Below are 22,051 nucleotides of genomic sequence, written 5' to 3' on the forward strand. Positions count from 1 at the left end.
ATGTAGGTACCAGTAGCGAAAAATGTCATTACTTAGTTTTTGCAGACATATTATTCAAATGTTTAGAACAAAACACCTATCTTTACGACCATTGCATTGGTTTTAAAAGCTTTTAATTTACCTGTTATATCCCTTCCTATGTTACTGACGCAATTATGTTCTAATACATAACAATAATCTATCTTGAAATTTTAATGCATTCACCAGAGGAAGAGCTTAGTAAAAAAGTGTGTTTTTGGATGATAGCTTCCTCTATAAATTCTTTAGTTTTAACGGTTTGCTAGGTTTCAGATTACATTATATATAAGAACATCTAAATTCATACCAATTCTTTAGGTTTCACTTCAATGCTGACCATTGAGTTAAAAAAAGACATTAATTTAAGGCTATACATTGGCAGATGTGAGCGCAGTATTATTCAGAAGTATATGAACTGATGCATTACTCCTGTTGATATGTCTAAGAATTTTGTAGATAGTCTACAGTCCTTAGTTTTATTCGGCTCTGCTTCAAATTGTACTTATATAATTCAGCAAGTACTATTCTGGCATTTCTATGGACGTTATCAGTTTTAGAAAGTGTATTTGTAACAATTAAAAGCCATTTGAAATTACATTGCAGTTTGTTTCTCTATGTAAAAAGACTAAAGTTGAATTACTTTTTATAGACACAAATAAACAAGTAAAGAATGCGCCGAACAGCCGCTACAGCGTATAATCAAAGGCCACCAAAAATAGATTTATTCTTTCGGTAGTCTTGGTATAATGCTGTATGAGCACGACCCATGAAACTTTAACCACGGTCCAGTGGTGTCCTATCCTATATCGTTGCCAGAAGTACACTTATGGCTAACCTTAATCTTAAATAAAGTAAAAGCTACTGAGGCTAGAGGACTACGATTTGCTATGTTTGATGATTGGAGGGTGAATGATCAACATACCAATTTGCTGCCCTCTAGCCTAAGGGCGGACAGAAAAAGTGCGGACGGTCAGACAAAGCCATCTCAATAGTTTTCTTTTACAGAAAACTAAAACGGTATCTTCATATTACCAGTCCAAGTATAGTTTTACTTTTAACAATCGGTAAATACGACTTATAGTTTCTTAAGAGAATAACTTGAGTTTCCTATTCTAGTATATCTAGGCTTTTAGATTTTCTAGAATGCTAGCAGTTAATTTTTTTTTTTTTTTTTTGGTGGACATGATAATGGTTGAGGCCGATATGGAACTGATAGCCGATCGTTAAGAAAATCCTCACAGACCATGGATAGAGTTCCAAAACATTTGCGAGAAAAGAAAGTGGAAAGGGAATTTGTTCAAGTATAAAGGTAAATGGATTCGATTCGATGTTTGTAGATGTTTAGGAGTAAATGTAACTGATGACAGTTGGAAGAGAAAATAAGTGATTCAAAGAATCTCTGAAGGATGGAAAAAACCTCCATGTATGCTTAAGATTTGTAAGAGAAGAAAAGTATTATCTAGGATACCTTAAATGGATAAGAGACTTAAATATCGTTCTCCCTCTAAGAAGTGTACAAGCGCATGGGCACGGTTTCTCAGCTTTTTTTAATAGTCTTGCTGAGCAAGCATTCCAAAATGTGGATTAGATAGGAAGGGAGTAGACTCAACATCATATGAAGTATTGTTTCAATGTGCATTCCGACACACTTAAGATATAAGTGGAACAGATTCCCTGTATTAACAAAGAAAAACGGGCAATCTAATTATCAAAAGCTATGGTATATGCTAGATGTCTGGTTATATGACAATTATGACACAGAGAATTAATTTGCATAAGATGTAAATTTCCAAGCAACGCAAAGTATTGCAAATGATGTTCTCGGCTTCATTCTTCTCGTTTTCCGTTTTCTCAAGTTGAAAATGTTTTATCCCAAAAAGTGATATTTGTTGTGTACACCACATGGAGAGATTCCTTTGGGAAATCAAATATTACTGTATTTAAATATTTTAGCTGAATATTGGATTAACGGATTCACATCAAAAGTTGAAGCTCTGCATTCCTAAAATATTTTCCAGAAAGTGTTGAGATCTCCGGAAATATTTGCATTTTATTCGGGATGGAGGTTTATTATGAACAAAATGGAAATACCAGTCAGCATTTAAAGTTAAAGGTATTTTAATTGTATTATTTGATTCTTTTATCTGCCAATGAAGCGACGGTTTCGATGAATACAATAATATTAATTAATGGCATTGAAAGCAATCAGTTACAGTGCTGATTCACCAGGGATAGTGTTAAGAACCATATGTTAATATTTTCTTTCTCTTTATATATAGGTGAGGTGGGTGAATAGCTACCTATTAGTAGAAAGAAATGCCTAAAAAATCCATTTTGTACCTGAGAGACTGCACACTGTGCCCAAAACAAACTGCACAACAGGGCCCACCTCTGGTATACTCATAAATCCTTAACTCAGAGAATAAGTGTCATATTTTGCAATTAAAAATTTTTCGGGAAATGGTCAGCGCTCCGAAAACGCGGGGAAACACCGATCCGGGAGTCGGGGACCCCTTCAAAAGCCAAATTTCCTAATTTTAGCATAATGACACTGATAATCATTCTTCCAAGAAGGCAGTAGGCTAGATCAGAAAGACTTAATGACATTAGACATATGAATAGGTAGAGTTGAACGCACCCATAAAAATTTTCTGTTTATTAGCAAAATGACACTGATATTGCATCACAATTCACTGAATACCACCTTCAACTTTACAAAAAAAAAAGTTCGAGTTTTGTTTTGTATTTCAAAAATATTCAACATTTCAAAATATTTAAAACTTTTTAAAACATTCGTAATTTTCACGTATCTGCGTGGCTGGTTGATGTTTCCCAGCATATTTATGGTCGGTAGTCCCCCTCACCATGTTTTTTTTTTTTTTTAACGACAGTGCCATGGCAGCCTCTTCGAAAGGACACACTTGATAGCATATCAATATGGCTAAATATCATAATGAAACTTAACTAGAAACAATCACACCATATTCACGGACATGAGGCACTATGAGAAGCGTGAAAAATTACAACAGACATCCAAAAAATCAATTTCCTTACCTGATAAACACAGATGTCGTGATGGCATAAATCTGTTGCTTTCGTGTTGTTTACTAAGATGGTTGCTGTGTTGGTGGTGAGTTGCGGTGCGAAATTTGAAATAGTTTTCATACCAGAGCATTTTGTGTGTTCCCCCTTGGTCGTGATTCACCCACCTCACTACACATGTACCTACCATTATATATATATATATATATATATATATATATATATATATATATATATATATATATAGTGAATAGTCCAAAAAGACTTCCATATGGTGTTACCAGCAATCCAGCAATATGGTAGCAAACAGTGGACAAAATATTTGCAGATATGTCAAGAGTATTCGTTTTTATTGATGACATTTTATAGTAGCTGGCAAAGAGAAGAAAGAACATAGAGAAAGGTTATGTGTTGTACTAAAGGAACATAACACCAAAGTCAACAAGAGTAAATGTATTTTAGAAGTTGACTCGGTAGAGTATTTAGGGGTTATTTCTAAATGGTAAAAGTATTCACAAGACAAAAAATAAAGTAAATGCAGTACCGTCAGCAAAGGTACCAGAAAATGTCAAGGAATTGAAATCATTTTTAGGTTTAGTAACATTCGATGGAAATTTCATTCAAAACTTAGCAACAATTGCTCACCCATTATATAAATTGCTGAACAAGGATGTTAAATGGAATGTGACAAAGGAATGTCAAAACTCCTTTGAAGAAATCAAAGTGGAAGTGACCTCACCCACATTCCTAGTACGTTATTAAATGCACTTGCCAGTAAAGATGGTTTGTAACGCTACAAACATAGGTTCATGTGCAGCAAAACCTATTGCTTTTGCCTCTGGAGTATGAAACAAAGCAGAAACTACTCACAAATTGAAAGGGAAGCAGCAGCACCTGTGTTTGGAGTAAAAAGTTCCATATGTATCTGTATCGTATGTAGAATAAATTTCACTTTAGTTACAGACCACAAACTATTATTGATGAATTTAGGTCCCATAGCAAGCTTACCTACGTTAGTAGCTGCAAAACTACAACGTTGGGCAATTACATTAGCTGCATATGCCAATAACATAAGTGTAGACCTACATCAAAGATGGGCAATGCAGATGCTCTGTCGAGATTGCCTGTGGACAAAGCACCAGAACATTAGGAAAGTATTCTTTCAATTTCTGCATATAACATACCTTTTACAGCTAACAAAATAGCACAAGGTAAAAAGAAAGACCCAGTACTTTCAAAAATAGTACAGAGTCTAATAACTGGTAGTGATATTTGTGCAGATGGTGCCAATTGTAAACCATACAAAGAGATTTGGAATTAACTGAGTGTCACACAAGATTGTATTCTGAGAGGATCAAGAGTAGTGATTCCAAATGCATTAAGAAGTAGCGTTTTGTCAGAAATACATGCAGACCACCAAGGTATAGTCAGATCCAAGTCAGTTACTAGTTGTCGATAGGGACATTGAAAATTTGGTTAAGAAGTGTATGAATTGTGCATTGCAACAAAATAATCTAAAGCCAACAATAAAGCACCCATGGGAATTACTAAGATACCCGTGGCAATGTGTACATATAGATTTTGCAGGTCCATTTTTAGGATACTCATATCTGATATTAGTAGACGCATATAGTAAGAAGCCAAAAGTTATACCAGTGCAAACTACATCATTGGCAGTAACTATACGATCACTCAAGCAAATCTTTGCAACACATGTTTGCAGAAAGAACAGGGACAGACAATGATCTAAAGTTTACTCCACCGGAGTTTAAAGAATTTATGTGGGTAAATGGTATACAACATACATTATCAGCAACTTACCATCCTTCAACGAATGGTGAAGCAGAAAGATTTGTTCAAACTTTCAAACATATTAAGTGTAGACAAGCAAACCCTGGTAATGTAGCATCTCATATTGCAAAGTTCCTATCATCCTATAGAATAACCGTACATCATCATATTTTTTGGTGGGGAGGAGGATCAGGAATAAGTTAGATCTTATACATCCTATCTTGCAGAGTCAGTTAGAACAGAAAGTTTATGATTAAGTAAAAAAAATTTCTCGAGGTAAGACATTTCACTCTTCTAAGTCATGTCATGGTAAGGTCATACAATACAACAGAAGAATGGGTACCAGGACAGGTAATTTACATTATGATGTTAAGGTCGGTAGAAATATAGTACAACGTTATGTTGATCAGTTGCAGTCATTCCATACCAATAATGCAGAAGTACAAATTTCAAATACTTCAGATTGAATAAACTCAGATATGCAAACTGCTCACCAAGACGTTGAACCATCAACTGTAAATAGAGAGGAAAATCTTGCAACAGCTCAGAATACACCTATAGTACTCCCTACCAGGATGAGTAGAGGAAAACGTCCTTAGTCATATGTAAAAGGGAGGAGACTGTTATGTCTACTTAATGCAATGGTAAGACATGTTACATAATGTCGTCAGAAGACGCGTTCATTTCCGAGCTATTGCACGCGTATTGCATCATGCTTAAATGTTGTAAGTATAACCAATTATTATTGAATTGGTATCAAGTGTTTCGATCCTGTAAGTTCTACCTCATATATGTAGGTTATGATTCCCTATTGTGTACTGAGCACCGATGCTCAAGACGCATATTCTTATACAATATTAATGTATGAGTTTAAATTAGAATTTGGGAGAGAGTGCGAGTGAGAGAGAAAAGGGGGAGAGGGACAATTTATAGGTTGTTGCTAAGAGTTTCCCGGAGCAATATATATATATATATATATATATATATATATATATATATATATATGCACACACACACACACACGCAGAGACTAGTATCTCTGGTCAAGTAATGGTGGTCATTTCTAAAATAGGATCTGTCACTTATGAATAATTATGAGTTTATCTTTAACGCTAAATAAAAAAAAACAAACATCATATTACTCTAGCGTAGAGTACCATTCTAAAGATGCCTGAACTCTTTACTGAAATAGACCCATTTCACTAAGGTATTGTAGAATCGGTTTTCTAGCAAATTAAGGAAGATATTTTTCAAACAATTGTTAGGTTCATTTAATTGAATTGCAGCTGCAGAATAAAATTCCATCAAAGTTGGCTCAAACTGGTAATGAATGTATGTGGATACTGTAATTTTTTTTATTAGTGCTAACACATGAACAGGGATATATTCTTATGAAAAATTAATCATAATAATTTTTTTTACGTGACATTACTGCAATAACGTTAAGAAGAAAAACAATTATTTTCGTTTAAAATTCCTCATTTTACGACAGTTTTGAGCAGCTTCGATATTGCTATCTGGACATATTAAGATTAGGCTAACATTACAGATAAAATAAATACAACCTTTTTAGATAATTTCAAACTGATCACTACATAATAAAAATGATTTTCACTTTGATGATTGATGCTAAAATTATGAATCAAACTGTCATGAAAATACGATGTCGATACGCTATTTCAGGAGCGGCATAAAAGTAATTATGAAAGAGAGAGAGAGAGAGAGAGAGAGAGAGAGAGAGAGAGAGAGAGAGAGAGAGAGAGAGATAAATACAGTTTTAATCCAGGTGCAAACTCTACCTACGAGGGTACTTTAATCTTGACAAGCAATTGTTTCCACACAGTGCCGTAAGCGTCATTATCTCGTGAAGCAACATAGTGAGTAACACAAAGGCCTCACTGAACGTTGTCCATTTAAGCTGCTTTCTGCTCTCTCCTCCATTATAAGGCCGGCTAATGCACGCCATTTCTTGAGCGTTAATGGCCTGCATAGTCCCTTAATGACTTTAATCTATTGATCGTTGATTAACATGAAAATCCTTTAGTAGGAGGCATTACTTATATCTACTTGTCAGCGTTGAAATACAACACACACAGACTTGCGTGCACACACGCATTCACAGATATAGTTGTGTTGGATTACACAAGGGTTCAGCATTAAGCCCATTTTTGTTTGTGCTGGTCATGGATGTGTAAGTGAAGAGATCAGGAATGAAGCTTCAGCTGTGGGAGTTGCTGCACACCGTTGATCTGGTGATTACTGCCGAAAATGAGGAAAGCCTACAGAAAAGGGTTGGGGAGTGGCAGGAGTCTTTAGAGAGGGGTGTATTAATTGTGAATATGAATAAAACAGATTTTGGTGAACAGTAGGGAAGATAGAGGCAGAATAATAATACAAGAAAGAAGAGGCTTGATTATAAAACAGGTGTAATAGTTTAAATATTCTGGTCTACTTTAAGCCAAGAAGACAGATGTGAGGCTGAAGTTGACAGTAGGATAAAAGCTGCATGAGGGAAGTGGAGAGAGGTAGCTGGAGTAGTGTGTGATACACACACACACTCACACACACACACACACACACACACACACACATATATATATATATATATATATATATATATATATATATATATATATATATATATATATATATATATATATATATATATATATATATATATATACTACATTCATATATATATATATATATATATATATATATATATATATATTATATACTACAGCAGGGTCAACAAAACACATCAAATAGGCCAAAAAGTTTATTCACATATGTTTTGCACATGTTCTCTGTGTATCTTCAGTCTGTACAAATAAGAGTTGTTGAAATTTACAAAAACTTTTAAAAACAAAGTTGAGAGAAAAAATAGTTTATGAAAAATTAATATAACTTAAAAAGGGTTACAGATTTTTGTAAATATTTTTCTCTTAACTTTTTTTTTTAGAATAGTTTTTGTCAATTTTAACTACTCTCATATTATTTTTACAGACTGAAGATGCACAGAGAACATTTGCGAAACGTATCATGTGAATAAACTTTGGCCTATTTGATGTGTTTTTGCGGACCCTGCTGTATACTCTTATATATCTGTACCTGCAACTGTAGATATGTATATATATATATATATATATATATATAATATATATATACATATATATATATATAAAAATTTAATATATATATATATATCTATATATATATATATATCTACATATACAGAACAGAGTTTTTCTCGCATATAGGGATGATTAAGGATACATTAATTTCTACATGTAGATTGTACTTATTAAAATCCTAAAATGAAGATTTTCACTTCAAAGCAACTTTACAGGAACGTGTTAGGCATGTTAACCTGAAATGAAATTAATATAAATAGAAAAGATGATAAAGAAAGGGACAATTACAGAAATTATAATATTAATCAATAATCATAAAAATGCTTGCGGTAGTTGGTCGTTGATGTATTAACGTTACCAAAAAAGACGTACTAATAATAATAATAATAATAAAAATAATAACCAACATGTTGGATGTAGGGAGATAGTCGGATACTCTCTCATTACGCTTTAATGTCAGTACTGATACATGGTATTCATTCATTCACCCATCAACAAAGGGACAATGTTCAATGTTTGTCAGTGCCGCTAAAGACAATATAAAAAGGAAAACGTTCATTTTAATATTGTCTTTACCTTTATCTTCATCCTTTGCTGTGTCCGTTACTTTGAAGTGGTGTTTTTATCTGAGAAGCTTGTAAGTAGTGACAAGTCAAAGGTTGAATTTTTAATCCCAAAAACTGATGGCCCTCAGACATCGTTTATCTTCTTAACATGCACATGCGCAAGGTGTGGCAGTATAAACAAAGCTTGGAAAACTTAGTGTAGTTGCCTTGATTTTTAGCAAGTTCTACAATGTTTACATAATCCAAATATTGAGGACTCGGTATATGAATGTCTCTTAGGGTAGGATTCAAAAGTTTCATACCTGGCACAGGGGACACCATGATCACGAAGGTGAGGCTCACCATTGCACTCCAGTGCCGCCGACCCTTGCGATTCACCCAGATTCGAACAGTGTATTTGGCCGGTCTACTCTTGGCTTCTGTGCATCCTCTGATTTTGTCCAGTTAATTGAGGAACCCACTCATATTTCTGGTAACAGATTAGATATTCTGGCTATGGTTAAGACCAAGTTTTGTGTGCATATAGGCACTTCTGATCATTGTGTCATGGATAGGTATAACTGTTAATCAGGTATAACTGTTATTCTATGTATTCCTAATCCTGCTATTGGATGAATTGTCTTGCTTAAATCTAGAGCAGATTGAGCCTGTATTATTGAGGCTTGTCAGGTACTAAATATTTCAGGTGCTATAAAAGATTCAAATTCCAAGACGCGTTAAATGAAATGATGCTCTCTTTTTTAGTAAGATATGCCGTAGAAAGTTTCAAGATCTGGACGAATGACAGGCTTATCATGGGAAACTGACAAAATTTAACACTTAGATATCAAATAATTCACATGAAATCTAACACCAATTTTGTTGTCTCACTGTGACGTGAACAAATTTTGTGGTATAGCTGAGGAAGATTACACTAAGTTCTTAAAGAGGTAACTCAGAGAAATTACCCAGCCTCGCCTGTGGTGGAATAAATTGGTATCTTCTACCCTGGGGTCAGGATTGTCTTCCATACCACAATTACTTACAGATGATAGTAGATTGGTTACTGGACCAGAGGAAAAACTAATGCTGTCCCTCTCACTGAAACTTGCGCTTCCTGAATTTATTCTTACAAATTTTGCATTTCACTCTAGGAATGTTAAGAAAATTATTGAGAATCTTGATAGCTGGGGTGGAAAAGATCTTGATTGTTTCTTCCCTTTCATTTTTAAAAGGTTCTGTAATGTGTTGTCTCCCAAGATTAGTAGAAACTATGGATTTTTATGTTGTTGGAGTATCTTTATAGATGAGCATAATCTTAGTAATACAATACCTGTTCCAAAGAGTGGCATACCTGAAGACAGCAGTAACTATTGTCCAATTTCCATTCTTCCTGTACTCTTCCAAGTTGCAGGATTCTTATTTTTAAGCCACTTTCTAGCATGTGGAATCCAAAGGATTGTTAGCTAATATTCAACATGCATATATATAGGAAGCAATTAGATTTGACATGCAAGGGAGCCTTGAGTCCAGAGTGGTTCAAATAGATTTTGGTGCTGATTTCGATTTAGTGAACAATCTTAGAGCTGGTAGAAGTGTTTTAGGATTACTTCAAGATTTCTTTATAGCAAGTTGCTGTTAATGGGATCTTCAGTAGGCCAATGCCAATTGTGTCTGGAGTGCTCTTGGTCCACTGTTATTTGTAGCATATGCAGGTTATATCTTCGTTAGCCTAGAAAACAAGATTGTTCAGTATGCCAATGATGTAACACTTGTGAGTGCAGTAAGGTTTCCATTTATGAGAATGAAGCTGCCCTTTTTCTAAATCATGAGATGGAGCAGATTAGCGAATGGTGTAGTCAGTGTGGTATGAGACTGAACTCTAGAAAATAAAATCAATATTGATTAGTAGATCTCGTATTAATTTTCCAATCCATCGTCCCACTCAGGTGGAAGGGACTCTGCTAAATGAGTCAGAATGTTTAACTATACTTGGAGTAACTTTTGACTCACATCCTACTTTTGAGACACATCTGATGGCAGTGTCAGCAAATGCTGGATGGAAGTTAGGTATACGTAAAGCCTTATATATTTGTAAAAATGATAAAATCAACACAAAATGTTTGAAGTCATTTGTCCTTTCTTCACTAGAATAATGATCTATGGTGTGGATGTCTACTTCTGTTAGAGATTGATCTTTTTTGGATAAGTTCGTTGTGGTTGGTAGGTGTTACGGCCTCTGAGAGAGGTCCGCTTCAGGTTCGATATGAAATAAATAAAAAAAAAAATATTTCAACACCAACAGTTGAAACTGGGGAGACGAATATAGAAAGAAACACTAACACAACAAAGGTTTATTTACAAGCTTACTAACATAGGTAAATGCAGAATGGTATCTCCTATTTACATAAAAAAACAGAATCTTACACTGCATGAACTGGGGGAACAGTGAGGCAATTCAAATACTTGCTAGTCAATTTGGCAATTCGAAGCGGTGGCTTCACAAAAGGAAAACAGTGATTGCAGACGTCCTCTTGACTCCGTATTGCAGAAAATAGTCTACTTGTAAGGCAGGAACTCCCCAAAACCTCTGGCAGGACCTTTTCTTCTCTGAAGTCTGCTCGACGTCGAGATAACACAGTCGTGCACTCCTGAAGACGACTAGACCAGTATCCAACCAACTCTCAAACAACTTTTCCTCTGATCCTTCATCGGTTCCTTCGTCTCTAGTCTCTCACGGATAATCTCTGCTGCTGCTGATCTCTCACTGATAATCTGATCTGTGGCTCTTACTGAGGATATCTCTCTGTGACTAACTGGAGTCTCTCTTTTACGACCTCTCTTCTGCCCTGCTACGACCATCGTATTTATACGGCACTAAGGGGGCGGAGCCTACGGCGAACGTCACAGACTTGCGAGATTTCTAGAAATTCTTGGATGAATCTAGACGAGGTATTGCATCAGAAATCGCGGCGTTTCTCACGTAACGACAGCGCCCGACGAGTTCCACAACACTCCTGCCGATTCTAAGAACCATCATGATAACAGGCACCTCCAACACAATGCGCTAACGCCTCCTTGCTGCCGAACTTCTCGAAAATGCGTTCTCCTTTCCTTTATCTTTCTTTGCTAGGAAGCAATTACCATCACAGTAGGTTTGTTTCCTAACACTAGTATCAACGGTTGGACTCATTTTTTTCTGTAAATTTTTCATAAGTTTATTTTAACAAAGAACTTTCGTTATTACAATTGATTCCTGATTTTCTTTTCTTACCGAGAGCGACCAGAAATCTTGAACAGCTGTACTAAAAGCAGCAAATATGCCACGCTGTCGAACTTCTTAGCTTGTCTTTTATTCCTCATACCACTGGACTGTGGAACAATCTCCCTGAATATGCTGTCTAGTCAAAACCTCAAAACTTTATGCAAAGATGTAATGCATTACTTTCATAGTTAATTCATATTTTTATTTATTTCCTTATTTATTTAGTTATTTATTCGTCTTTTTTTCTATTTAAATAACTAATCTCCTTTTTCCGTATTTTCTATTAATTTCTGTAACTTCTTGCACATGAACTCAATATTCTTTGGATTTTCCTTCTTAATAATAATAATAATAATAATAATAATAATAATAATAATAATAATCTGACTAAGGGAAGTCCCGCTTAGTATGATAACAATACTTATAAGTTCTCTAAAAAATTCAGTTTTTGATTTCTGTAAATAAATCATTACCCTGAACATTGCAGTTATTTGTCAAACTTTCATCCTCACTATTTCGCAGTCTTCTTGTAGAAATAAGAAATATCCCTATAAATTTCTAATCTCTCATCTTTTATAACTTATAGGGTACTGATCACATACAATAATGAGAAATGACTCGATATACGCTAATTATGAAAACAATAAAATGAGTTTCACAATACACAACCATTACAGCAATTGGTGTAGTATTCCTTAGCTACCTTTTAGCTTGATTCTCAAGGGTTGTTTTGGGAAGTAAATGCAGAGTCCTGAAACATATTTTCTAACTACCTTTCTTACCCTTCTAGTTAGAGATGTTCCTTATGACGTTCGTTTTACACCAGTATCTGTGCCTCTGTAAGTTTAATTTCCTTTTTCTTCATGGTAATCTCATTGGCCTGAATATTATAGGTTATTGTCATTCAGTTTTCCTGTCTCACAATTACCTTACAGTGTCCTGGTCCTTTTTTGTCAATTTAGCTGTGCGGAAAATTTTTATCCATTACATTCTCTGGTAATTCCCCGAAGAACTTTTTTCTTTCTTATTCATTTTCATACTAACGAGTGGTACAGAGTATAGGTTATTGTCTTGCATGAAAGTTCAGATTAAGATTATTATAATTTCCTCATGACTGTCATTTATGACGTTTTTCTATTATAATTTCTTCATGACTGTCATTTATGACGTTTTTCATAATGTTAATACATTTTATTTGCTAATTATATCATTCCCTGTGTCACAATTAATAAGAGGTGTTTTTCTTTTTCTCTTTGACAGCTATTGTATATATACGAATATAGTATGGGTTCAGAAGATTGGACCCGAACTAATTTTACGATCATATTATTTCAAACGTGTTTCACATTTTTGTAAAATCACTAACAATTCAACTGTGATAACATTTATCATTGTTAAAAGTTTTAAGCGTCAAAGTGATTTGGTATATTTTTAAGTAGTTGTTGTGTTTCAAAAAAGTTCGCAGCAAAATTCTTAAAGCTACCGTGCTATATGGTTCCTCAATGTGTTCCATTTTTTTAATTCAATTTCTTTTAAAATAACGCGATTCAGTCTGAAATTTTAGATATCTTCTTAAACATAATATGGGACTGATAAGGATAGGTGATAGTAATTTAACTAGATATTTAGAGAGTTTATAGCTAATAGAACCAGTTGACCTAATGATAGGACGAATAAGGAAATATCTTTTATGGGTCTTGATTAATTCGTACATGTAAGGTAATAATGGGTCAATCGTCGTCACTTCTCTATTATTGAACTGAATTCCTTTAGCATAGTTTTGATTTTAGAATTGGCCTTTTTTATAATATCAGGTAATGGGTCTTTTCGTAGCTTTCTTGTAAATATTAGAGTTATATGATAAGTTTTCCTTTATTTCCACATGACTGATTTTATCCATTACCACAAAACACTTTGATTTGTTAGCTTTAGCAATATGCAAACTTTAGTAAAATGAAACCCCTCCCCTTTTCCTGCTTTTGTACATAAAGGTTTGTCAACTTCTGTTATATTCAGTGTGAACTTGACAATGTAGAATAAACCACGAAAGTATACTTGTTCCAAGTCCCTGGTTTCACTTACTTTTCTACCGTGGATTTAGGGATATTATTAAGTACGTGTTCCTTCGTGCTACATTGGATATATGAATATATGAATATATGAATATGTATATATATATATATATATATATATATATATATATATATATATATACACACATATATATATACACATATATATCTACATATATATATATACACACACATATATATAAACTATATATATATATATATATATATATATAGTTATATATATATATATATATATATATATATATATATATATATATATATATATATATATATATCATATACATATATATATATATATATATATATATATATATATATATATATATATATATATATATATATATATATATATATATATATATATATATAGTTATATATATACATATATATATATATATATATATATATATATATATATATATGTATATATATATATATATATATATATATATATATATATATATATATATATATATATATATATATCTTATATTTAGTTATATATATATATATATATATATATATAGTTATATTATATATATATATTATAATATATATATATATATATATATATATATATATATATATATATATATATATATGACTGGTAAAAATGTTCTGTAACAACAGAATTCCATCTAATAAAAGGAGCCCATAAAAACACCAAAATATAGAGAAAAAAGTACTATATTTCAGAGACTGGTGTCTCCCTCTTCAAGGTAGATGAATGAGAAAGGTTTACAGAAAAGGTGGTATTATACCAAGAGGTCCATCCACAAACAAGCCAATTTAAGTCACCCCGCTGATAATCTTCCTTTAATCTTCTTAAGTGTTGCTTGAATGAAGACGACGTCGATTGTATTTGAAATCCATGCTCCTTTTGAGATGTTCATTACCTGCCTCTCTTTTATTAAGGCCGATTCCATCATTTGACTCTTGTACCGAACAGTTGCTGCTATAAATTACGCGTGACAAATTCCAGTTTATTCTATGGTTATGTTCATTTATATGGTTGAAAATAGCCGAGTTCTGTTGTCCATACCTAACTGACCGTTTGTGTTGTATTAATCTCTGGGGAAGGGATTTACCTGTAAATCCGATGTAAGATTGGTCACAGTCCTGGCATGGGATTTCGTATACCCCAGAGTCCTTTGGAGATGTCTTTTGTTGGACGTTAATCAGGGATTTGGCTAAGGTGTTTGGGTAAGTAAATACAAAAGGGTTCGATTTTCTGAGGGGGTTGGTTATTCTCTTAATCGTGTCCAGGTGGGGAATTATTATTTTATTGTTGGGTGTATCTCTGGTCTTATCTTTAGGGGGTCGGTAGAAAATTACGTTTGCTTTGTGAATTGCTTTCTCAATTATATGGTCAGGATATTTTAAAGACGAAAGTTGCTTGCGAATTAGCATCTAATAACGTATTTTCATTCGGGGAATCATTCTACATGCAAAAATTCGGGTGTAGTATGGGTAGTCCTTTAAGTCCTGTTCTAGCCAATCTGTACATGGAATACTTTGAAACTACAGTAATAAATGCAATAAAACCCAAAAATATGCTGTGGATGAGATACGTGGATGATATCCTAACATTTTGGGATAATAGGTGGGGCAATTTTAATGAATTCCTCTCGAAATTAAACACATTAGTGCCCAGCATCAAATTTAAAGTTGAATGGGAAACAGACAACAAAATTCCTTTTCTTGATGTTTTAATAATCAGAGATACGACAGAATACAAATTTACCATATACAGAAAATCCAACTGTCAAGATAGGTGTAGCTAGTAACTTGTTCTTAAGAGCCTTACAAATTTGTTCCCCAGAATTCCTGGAAAAAGAATTTGAACTAATTCGCAAGCAACTTTCGTCTTTAAAATATCCTGACCATATAATTGAGAAAGCAATTCACAAAGCAAACGTAATTTTCTACCGACCCCCTAAAGACAAGACCAGAGATACACCCAACAATAAAATAATAATTCCCCACCTGGACACGATTAAGAGAATAACCAACCCCCTCGGAAAATCGAACCCTTTTGTATTTACTTACCCAAACACCTTAGCCAAATCCCTGATTAACGTCCAACAAAAGACATCTCCAAAGGACTCTGGGTATACGAAATCCCATGCCAGGACTGTGACCAATCTTACATCGGATTTACAGGTAAATCCCTTCCCCAGAGATTAATACAACACAAATGGTCAGTTAGGTATGGACAACAGAACTCGGCTATTTTCAACCATATAAATGAACATAACCATAGAATAAACTGGAATTTGTCACGTGTAATTTATAGCAGCAACTGCCGGTACAAGAGTCAAATGATGGAATTGGCCTTAATAAAAGAGAGGCAGGTAATGAACATCTCAAAAGGAGCATGGATTTCAGATACGATCGACAACGTCTTCATTCAACCAACACTTAAGAAGATTAAAGGAAGATTATCAGCGGGGTGACTTAAATTGGCTTGTTTGTGGATGGACCTCTTGGTATAAATACCACCTTTTCTGTAAACCTTTCTCATTCATCTACCTGAAGAGGGAGACAGTAGTCTCTGAAATATAGTACTTTTTTTTCTCTATATTTTGGGTGGCTTTTTATATGGTCTCCTTTTTTTAGTATATATATATATATAGATTATATAATATACGTATATAGTAATGGATATATAGACTAATATATATATAGAGTTAGATATATATGATTCTATATATATGTAGATATTATAATATTATATATATATATAAAGGAGTTAATAATATATATATATATAATAATACTATAGATATATCATACATATATATATATATTATGATATAATTTATATTTTAAATATTATAATATATATATTATAATAGTTATAGTTATAGTTATATATATAATATATATATATATATATATATATTAGATAAAATAATGAAAAAATATATAATTCAGATTATAATAGATATAGAGTTATAGGTTATTCATATATATATATATAATATATGATATAGCATATATATTATCTATATAATAGTTTCTATATAGAAATATATATATATAGTATACTATATGATAGGTCTATTAATATATATATATTATATATATATATATAATATATATAATATATATATAGTTATATTATATCTAAACCTATATATCATATATATATATATATGTATATTAAATTAAAATATATATTATATTATATATATATATATATATATATAACTACTATATTATAATATTGTCTATATTATATATATTAATATATATATATATATATGTGTGTGTGTGGTATAATTAATATATATATGTATATATATATATATAGTTATATATATATATATATATATAATATAGTATATATAATATATATATATATATATAGATATATAATCATATATATATATATATATACATATATATATATATATATATATATATATATATATATTATATATATATATATATATATATATATATATATAGAGCATATGTGTGTGTACGTGTGTTTTGTGGTGTGTTCGTGAAAGCTATGCTAAATAAAAAGGTTTATCAACAATAATGCATTTCTTAGCGATTAAGGATTTACTTTCTTGCAAATAAAATGAGGTCACGCCGTAAAGACGGCAGTATTGTAAAATACTACAAACCAATAAAACTTATTGCTCGACTTAGATCTTTTCGATAAATAAGACAACTTAGTATAGAGGTTTCTTCAAGTAGTCAGCATCCCTCTAAATTCAAAAGAAGCAGACATAGAACGTTAAAACGTCCTCTCTGCAACATGCATCTGTTCTCGACAAACTTTATGCGCATGAAAAGAGAGCTTCAGACTAGTAAAGAGACTAATGGTTTCTTCATGAATCTTCTTTCGTACAATTTCCTACTCTCATTGAAATTTTAAAAAGTTTAAGACATCCAAAGTGAAAACTTCTATAGATTAAATATACAGGAATTATCTACGCAGCCGAGAACAAACACTATTTATGAGATATCCAAACTGGAGAAGATAAACACAAATATATCACCTTCAATGAATTTAGCTAAAGGAATTTTTTTCGGATTGCGTCAAATACCTAATAAAATAGTGAATTTCCAGAAAAGGTTTATCGATGCAATTCAAGAAACGAAGAAATATAAAAGTTTGCATATTACTAAGGATGACAAATCCAATTGTTTTGTAGTAATGGATGAAATTAGGAAAAAAGGGAAAACTTATTATCTAAATAGTACTTACAAAATGCCAAGGAAAGGCCCATTAGCTTATGTCATAAAATTTTCATTTCTAAAATAAAAACTATACTAAATTAATAAAAGAGAAATTAACGACGATTAGCCCATTTATACCTTACATGTACGGATTAATCAAGACCCATAAAAGATGTTTCCCTGTTCGTCCCATTATCAGTTCGACCGGTTCTATTAACTATAAACTCTCTAAATATCTACTTAAATTACTATCACCTATCCCGAGCATGCAATTTAAAATTCCCATTTACAAAACTCTGTTGATTTGTGTGCTAGACTCTCCCATATTGATTTGTCCAGCACTGAAAATGAATCAGTTTTGATGTAACATCTTTATTTTCTAAAGTTCCTATGTTTGCCTTACTTCAATATTTATCACAACAATTGGACTCATATAATGTCATTATTAATTTGGTATTCCTTTGTATAAGAATATTGTAAACTCACTTTCAATTATAATTTTCATGTTCATTACCTGCTTCTCTTTTATTAAGGACGATTCCATCATTTGACTCTTGTACCGGCAGTTGCTGCTATAAATTATACGTGACAAATTCCAGTTTACTCTATGGTTATGTTCATTATAGCAGCAACTGCCGGTACAAGAGTCAAATGATGGAATCAGCCTTAATAAAAGAGAGGCAGGTAATGAACATCTCAAAAGGAGCATGGGTTTCAGATGTGATCGACAAGGTTTTCATTCAACCAACGCTTAAGAAGATTAAAGGAAGATTATCAGCGGTTTGACCTAAATTGGCTTACCTGTGGATGGATCTTTTGGTATAAATACCACCTTTTCTGTAAACTTTTCTCATTCATATACCTGAAGAGAGAGACAGCAGTCTCTGAAATATAGTACTTTTCTCTCTAGATTTTGGTGTTTTTATGGGCTCCCTTTATTAGATATATATATATATATATATATATATAATATATATATATATATATAATATATATATATATATATATATATATATATATATATATATATAAAGTATTGCTCAGGACTTTAAGCCAGAACTAAGGAAAGTTAAGATTTCTTTATAACAAGACTCATTCATCCTTGCCTATATGCAAGTTACCCCTTTAAACTGAAAGCCTCTATTCTCTAGAAAAACCCTATTTGCTCCCATTGGCTGTTCTGAATTTACCGTCCCCCACCCCCAGGAAAAATCGGATTAAGAGTGGAGCATACCATGGGCCACAGCAGCTCGCCCTCAGAACTCTCTCAGAAACTCAGAAAGGCTCAGAACTCTCAGAAACTCAGGAAGGCTCAGAACTCGCTCAGGACTCTCTCAGAAACTCAGACTCTCCCAGAAACACTCAGAAGCTCTCAGAACCGCTCTGAACCACTCTAAAGCAGGACTTCCTAAGACTTTCTCAAGCCCTGCAGACTCCACTTCACCCCATTCTGCTGCCCCTGCTTCCTCTGGGGAAATCCCAAGTATTTTCATACCTCCATTTTGCAGAGGAATATCAGCAGATAAGAAGGCTATTAAGCCCAGGATTTCCCAAGGTACTGTGAGAGTAAATTTCAGTTCAGCTAGGGAATTGTTTTGCATTTTGTCTGTATATCATTTCCATTTTTCCAAGGCGACTTCTCCCCCTCCTTTGTTCAGCTTCTCACTCCCCCCTCATCTTGGTTCAATGCTGTGATTTTTACTTCCTTGTGGTGCTAGTAAATATCCCCTAGTTATTTCAAGCAATGTAATAGTTCTTTCTGTGTAAACTCCCAGTCATTTCATTCCCCTTGAGTGTTTTGTAAATTTTTCTACTGGAAGAAAGTAGTGTGTAATGCTCCCCCATGTGTTCTTCGCCTTAGTACGGATGCTAGAATGCAATCTCTTTGCAAACAAACACCGTGCCTGATTGTGGGGGAAATTGGGAACCCTTTGGAATAAGTCTCGCATTAAAATAACCTGTTTGTGCAAAATTCTGATCTCTTTGTCTGTTGCCCAGCCATGTGTTTCCAGTGGATTGACAATCAACCACCTTATTAGTTCCTGGACTTATGTAAATTAATGTAAATATAGTTCATTTGAAACTAAAGTCCAGCTTTTACGTAAATTCCTCCTTTCTCAGTAATATCGGCCTTCTGCCGCAGTTTTTTTTTTCATTTTTTTGTGATCTCTCGTCCCTCCATTCAAGGCCATTTTTTAGTGTTAGATTACATATTCCAGGAGGGAATGAGCAGTTCAGAACAATATATATATATCTACCCTGTGGTAGGGGGGGGTGTAAGAATACTACCATCGTAGATCTTGCGTGCCGTAATATATATATATATATATATATATATATATATATATATATATATATATGTGTGTGTATGTGTGTGTGTGTGTGTGTGTGTGTGTGTTCTTCATGGGCTTAGCCTTTTACTAAAAATTAAGACTGTGGGAGAGCAGCTGTCGTTTTAGTCGCCTTTTACTACACACAAGATCTACGATGGTAGTATTCTTACTCCCCCCTACCACCACAGGATAGATATAAATATATATATATATATATATATATATATATATATATATATATATATTTATATATATATATTATATATGAAAATGCTATTTTCTTGGCATGTTTGGACTCAGAAAGATAATTACGCACTTACCAGATGAAATCCTGGGATCTGACTGCTAATTGAACAGGAAAAAATGCAAAACAAAGGGGGGTTTTACTGAGCTAAGGGCTCTACTCATCAAGGAATTGTTGAAGATAAACAATGTAGGATAACTTTGAATTTCATATATTTACATTAAAAATGATCAGAAATTTAGAACGGAAATCAAACAGGTAGGAGAATCCTGTATAATAATCAAATTACTGGGACAAGGATTAAAATGAATTAGCTTTGTGAATGTTCACTGTAGAATCAATGGTGTTGCGGGACCACGAGACACACACAGGGCACAATCAAGGGCGAAATCCAAAGTTAATAAGGTTCTCTCCGAAACGGAGAGGTTTACGAATTAAGGTCAGAAAAGTCACAGAGTATCAAACATAGGACAAGGCAGCGCACTGAAGTACCCAAAGGATGCCTTTGACATACGACTTCCAACAAGAAAAACCCTTATTATTTAAAGTTAATGTTTCCACTGCACTGGCAAGGCGAGTCTGATATGGAACTCTGGCACTTGAAATCAAAGTCGGAAGTATTAGCAAAAGAATATGAATTTACGTGACTGATAAGAGCATCTCTATTACAGAACACATATATCTTGTAGGAGTGATGGCTTCGGCGTAGAATAGGGTTGGAGGAGGACTTAGCTAATGGCCTCACAACAGATAGACTTGGGTCCAACAACGGACAATGAGGAAGGGAAAATGTTACGCTAAGGGAGGCGTGTTTGCAAAAGGGAGATGTTTCATCGCCTGATTCCAGGTGTCTCTTGATTGTTGCTTCTCGCGTCGGTTCTTTTATGCCTTCGGTTTCTAATTGCTTCCCATTTTCTATAGATGCGCTCTCCTCGCTATGCTTATGGTTGATTCCTCGCTCCGTTTGGTGAATCAGAAAGGTCACGTGATGTGTTCAGCCCGCACTTTCTCTTCCTTAATCCCTAACGACTAGCAGTCATATGGTCAGAGAGAGAGAGAGAGAGAGAGAGAGAGAGAGAGAGAGAGAGAGAGAGAGAGACTAATTAAAGGATTTAGGAAGGGGCCAAGAGTTTCCATGCCCTTCCTTGTCAGTCAGTACTAAGTGAGAGCATGTTTATTATTTGATTTTGGTTAATCTACTGTAAAGTTTTGGGAAACTGGTCGCTTGGAAAATTTTAGCAAAATATATATATATGATATATATATGTATATATATATATATATATATATATATATATATATATATAATATATATATATATAATGTGTGTGTGTATATATATATATATATATAGATATATATATATAATATATATATTCATATATACAT

This window comes from Macrobrachium nipponense, chromosome 20, assembly GCF_015104395.2.
Source record: "Macrobrachium nipponense isolate FS-2020 chromosome 20, ASM1510439v2, whole genome shotgun sequence".
Taxonomy (NCBI): Eukaryota; Metazoa; Arthropoda; class Malacostraca; order Decapoda; family Palaemonidae; genus Macrobrachium; species Macrobrachium nipponense.